The sequence below is a fragment of the Ips typographus genome, linkage group LG12 (genome assembly GCF_016097725.1).
Source record: "Ips typographus isolate SLU linkage group LG12, UJ_Ityp_2.0, whole genome shotgun sequence".
NCBI classification, from domain to species: domain Eukaryota; kingdom Metazoa; phylum Arthropoda; class Insecta; order Coleoptera; family Curculionidae; genus Ips; species Ips typographus.
The window spans coordinates 6285564-6291333 of NC_138433.1; the positions used below are offsets into that span (position 1 = coordinate 6285564).

The 5770-nt window shown below is 32.9% G+C and overlaps 1 long non-coding RNA gene across 1 annotated transcript; it reads left to right on the top strand.

Moving 5' to 3' along the window:
• The first annotated feature begins 2682 nt into the window (after positions 1 to 2682).
• LOC145736484 (uncharacterized) lies at positions 2683 to 3960 on the top strand. Its single transcript, XR_014179972.1, has 2 exons — positions 2683 to 3534; positions 3595 to 3960. It is a non-coding gene; the product is annotated as an uncharacterized LOC145736484 (long non-coding RNA).
• Positions 3961 to 5770: the final 1810 nt, after the last annotated feature.

The following is a 5770-nucleotide window of genomic DNA, read 5'->3' on the forward strand; positions in this document are numbered from 1 at the left end:
AAACTGCAAGGTAACCAGAAAAATTTAGAAGCAAGTATTTTGAAACAAAATTCTTTGTCATTGGTAGTGATTAGGAGATTTAACTCTACGTTACAACAAATCAATCACAATGAGAAACTACTGGAGTCTAGAATTAATAAAGTAGCAGCTTTGCTAGAAAATTCAGCTTATAAACAAAATAACGTATACAATCTTAAAGATTTAATCAATCAGGTAGTGAATGAATACGAAATTATTGATTCCATTTGAAGATTTGGAAAATTCATTAGCATTTTCTAAATTACGCATTATGCATCCATCGATCATTCAAACTAAGGATCTTTATGCTGAACTCAAAGCCCTTCAAGACAAAATAGGGATTGAAAAAATGGTGATGCCTGTTACTTTACAGAACACTTTGCTCTTTGAAAAAGTAATCACGCTAGATGCATATGTATTTAATAATAAAATGACATACATAATTCGTATAGCAATAATGGCACCTGAATATTTTGATTATTTCCATTTATATTCAGTACCAGTATACCATCAGAGCCTGTTTAAGGTTGTACTACCGCGAAATAAATTTCTCCTAAAAAATCAATTACACTATGCATACTATGGTGAAGAATGCATCGAAACCAACCCACAATCTTTCACTTGTACAAAAAAGGACCTTGAAGACATCCAGGACACTAGCCCCTGCGAAAACAAGCTTTTGAACTCCGAGAAGGACATTTCCAAATGTAAACAAGTTGAAGTCAAAACAAGAACAATTTTAGCCAATCGATTGGAATCTACAAATAAATGGATTCTTGTACTCCCACAAAAAGAATCTGTACAACTTAAATGTAACAATCAAAATGAAGTTGTGCGAATAAAAGGGACATATTTGTGCCAAATTCCTTTGAACTGTGAAATGACGGTAAACACCGTGCATATAAGTAATGATGTAGATGGAAAAACTAGTGAACAACCAATCTTATTTCCTGATTTTGCTGACACTGCTGCATCTCTGCCTGTTCAACCTGTCTCAACCTTAGTGTACATCTTACACAAGTGAAGCTGGATGAACTCCATCAATGGGAAAACGAAATTGTCAATAACCAACCCTCGATGATGTTCTCCGAAGTGTCGACAGTTCCTAGCCTTTGGACAATTCTCATCTACTTCGTTGTTGCCATACTCTATGTGTTCCTGATCCTGAAGAAAGTTCTACCCATCTTACTTTACAAAAAGACCCAGAACACTAACGTAAGGACCAGGGAATCCATAGATGTTGAACTTCCTCGTCTAGCCTAGAAGTTCATTCTCAACGGGGGAGGAGTTAAGTCACCCTAAAGTGCCGACTATATATTTCTAAGTGCTTAGTATACATTTATAAATGCTTAGCTTGTTGTTTTCTCCTAGATAGTTGCGCTTCCAATTTGGTTAGAGTTAGTCAGTTGAAGTTAGTTGTAAGATACACTTATTTGTAATTTTTAGTAATTAAATAATTTTTTAAAAAAGCAATCTCGGGTTTTGACTAGTTAACTCATGTAAAAATTAATTTAATAGCATGCTGCATTATGTAAAATTCAATTTTTTCTCCAAACTATTTGATTTCTAGTTTTACCATTATACAACCTTCTACTAAATAGAAATGCTAAAAGCACACATTTTGCTTTGAATATTGTAATCCACAAAATTGGGATACAGGGAATGTTACATTTTGTAATTCGACTTGGTCAGCTGTGTCTCTATTTTGGTGTGAACTTTTACGAGTTGATTTAAACATTGCAACTTTCCTTCGACAATCAATATTATCGATTTCATTTATGTTACTTGTCTGTAAATAATGATGTAACATTTTCGATTGAATAGGAAAATCGGACTGAAACTTATTAGCAGTTTTTGATTTGCGTTTTTCGGAAACGCAAAACATTGAATCCTTTGTCGTATTTGTATTGATTAATTCATTAACGTCGAATTTACCTATAACAGAATGCTTTAAAATAGGAACTGTTCTAAATCCCTTATTGACAATTTTAATGTATAAATTGTGCCCATTTTGCAAAAATGGTGTGCCTACACACAGATTTCTTGGACATAAATAACTGTCTCTTTTACATAAAAATGCATTTCGTTAAATCAGGCACATTATTCGCGGTTTTCAATCTTAACATTATTTGCGTATTTGGTTTTACAATATATTTTCGAGCAACTTTTAATTTTATTACAGGTTTTACTGTTTTTTCGACGTCAGAAATTTCTACACCCATTAGATACTCTTTCTAAACTTGGTTTTTAGATGTAACATCTAAATCAGGTCGATAGAGCTTGACTGTAACTTCATCACCGTTGTTATTCGGGGAAATACTCAAAGTATTTTTATTGTAATCAATCATTGCGTTAAAATTCGATAAAAAATTATGTCCCAGAATTAAAGGTTTAGAAAGGTACTAATGCTTCAATGTCCAACTTTATGTTGTTAATTTTTAGAGTTACTTTTGAAGTACCAACTGGGTTAACAGTATAACCTCCTACTGAAGTTAATTCGATTTTCTCTGATGATAAAGAAATGTTAGTTATAAGATTTAAATCAATTAAATTTGGTTCACATCCTGTGTCTAAAATTATATCAAACAAATTGTCTTCGTTATTTATTGAAGCTTTGATTGACAATAAATTGCTATCTTTACTGTTTGTCGAATTTAGAGCAACTTCATCGACACTTAACATTGAGTTTTCACATTTACTAGGATTCTGATGTGTAGAAAAATTCTTATTTTGTCCAAAATTGTAAAAATTGTTGCTACCTCGATTAAAATTTTTACATTTTGATTAACAATTATTTCTGGTATTACTATTTCTTATACCTCGATTTTGATCAAACCTAGAATATTTTTGCTTTTCTCGTGACACATTTTGATAATAGAAATCATTTTTGTTTAACTTGGTCCCTTTGTATTTATTATTTCCACAATAATTGTTGGACTGAAATTCACAATTTTTACAATACTTATTTGGCCAAGTACGATTAGCACCGTATTTGTCAAATTTGTTTTTCAACCGATCATTACGAGACCGAAAATTTATTCCGTCCGAAATGTAAAATTTACTTTGCCGATTCATTTGACTAAATAATACACACTCTTTAATATCACTTATTTTCAAGACTAGTGGGTTTAAATCACTCAAATTTTTATTATTAGAGCTTAGCAAATAATACATTTCAAAACACGACGGATTTAAACCGTTTTCAAAATAATCTCTAAAAGTTTCAAAAGACATGTCTGGGTTAATTTCATTTGCCAAAGTACGTAAGTCACAATAATAAGTTACTGGATGGTAAGTTAAAATGTAAATAAATATACTTATGTACAGATAATATTTTAAAAAGGTTTTCCAAGAACTCTTCCACAAGCAGAAGCTCTTTGGGAGGTACACAAGTTAGATGTTGTCTTGAATCTCATAGTACCATTTCCTGTTATAATTGACAGGGTCAAAGGTCGATGGGTTCACTTATCTAGTGGAAGAGTGTATAATGAAGGATTTAATTCTCCAAAAGTACCCGTATGTACATATATAATTCAATTTTTGCTAACTTACTAAGCTAATGTTTTGGACATTCAGGGTAAAGATGACATAACTGGAGAGCCCCTCATTCAAAGGGAGGATGATAAGCCTGAAGTGGTTCTAAAAAGACTTCAACAGTATGAACAACTGACTAGACCTCTCATTGAATATTACAGAAAAAAAAATAATTTACATGAGTTTTCTGGAAATACTTCTAATGAAATTTGGCCTCAGGTTCTTGACTGCTTAGCTACTTACATACCTTTGCAAATAACAAAAAAGTGAAATTAACTATGAAGTATTTATAAATATTTTAACATAAAATAGTATAGAATTTAGTTATTTTGAAGAGACATATCATGTGGTATAATAAATACAACTTTATAAATATTCTATAAGTAATAAACAATGTTTCCTTATAAATTTAATACATTATTAAAAATTTAGCAATGCCTTTTGTAACCCATAGAGTGTAAATCATTCACAAAAAATGGTTAAATTAAACCTCTTCAAAAGCAATTAGAAAAAAACTGGCAAACAGTCAGCAGACATTTGGGTGACCCTTAATAAATTGTAGTGATTATTTTTATTAGGTGCACTTTACTTATGCTTATGTCTACATTCCAGTTTTATTGACGTAAATTTCAAAACGTCATAGTTATTGGCTTTGTATGAATACTACATGAATACTTTTTTTTACTATAAACTATAATATTAACAATTTATTTCGTCTGACCGTCTGTTAAGGCCAGTATCCATATGTCCAAAGCTGGTTTTTCTGTCAATTTTTTGCAGCCATTTACATTTTTAATACATGTTTCTTGTCTTAAGGTGGTTTTACATTGAAGCAACTAGGTCAACCTAGGTGCTTGCTGCAAGCAACTATATTGTTGTTCCACATTGTTTCAGTAGCATGCTGCAAACGGGTTTTGTCACAGCATGCGACTAACCTAATTACATAGGTACAGGCAACCGATTGCTTAAATTTTTCAACCAGCTTTCTCCAGGATGGTTTTGCAATAACACGAAATATTTGCAATATTTGTACTATTGCCTTAGTGAAAGAGTCATCTTTTTGTGCTCGTCTTACTCTTGAAAGTATGCTGTCAATTTCTATGGTCCATACGGGTTGGCGACTCAAAGCGTCCACATGCTGTATTTTAGTACCAGATCGATGTTGGATAGTATAATCATAATCTTCCAACAACAGCGCCCATCTAGCAACTCTTGTACGTAATTCTTTTTTCTTCATTGTCTTCTCAAACGCAGCACAATCTGTCACGATTTTGAATGGAAATCCAATAAGATAAACACGCAGCTTCTTTAAGGCTTCCACGACTGCTAACACTTCTAACTCGTAACTACAGTATTTACGTTCTGCATCTGTGGTTTTCTTGCTGACAAAGTACACGGGATGCAACTGATTATCTTCTAAGGATCTTTGCAGTAAAATTGCTCCCAATCCATCTATTGAAGCATCAGTGTGAAGTTCCATTTCCAAACCTTGTTCAAAAATTTTCAATACTGGTTCTTCAGCTAGAACACGTTTCAGTAAATTGAAAGCTTCCTTTTCTTTGACTCCAAAAATAAAATTCTGGTCCTTCTTCAATAAGTCACTTAGCGGCTTGGCAAGCGTCGAATACCTAGGAATAAATTTCCTAAAGTACCCCGTGAGTCCTAGAAAACTTTGAATTTGCTTGATCGTCTTTGGTTCGGGATAGTTCAATACAGCCTTAGTTTTATCACTAGATGGATAGATATGTCCATTTGCGATTTGGTGCCCTAGAAATTCAACTGTTCTCTGTAAAAACTGACACTTTTTAAAGTTTATTTCAAGTCCATAATCTGCAGCTGTTGCTAAAACTTTCTTTAGTCGAGTCAGAGCTTCTTCTTCATCAGGAGCCGGAATGATGAGATCATCCATGTACTGCAACGTCACACTTTCGTCAATAAATTCTCGAAAAACTGTATTAATAAATCGTTGAAATACAGCTGGTGAGTTGCACAAACCGAAAGGCACTCTTCTAAACTGATATTGTCCCTTGTGAATAACAAAAGCTGTGTATTTCCGACTAGATTCTTCGACAGGAACATGGAAAAATCCATTCTTCAAATCCAAGGTGGTAAAAATCTTTGCGCCTTGAAGTCTATCTAGTTGGTCTTCGGTCAAAGGTAAAGGAAAGCGATCCTTGACAATTTTTCTATTAAGATGGCGGTAATCGACACAAACTCT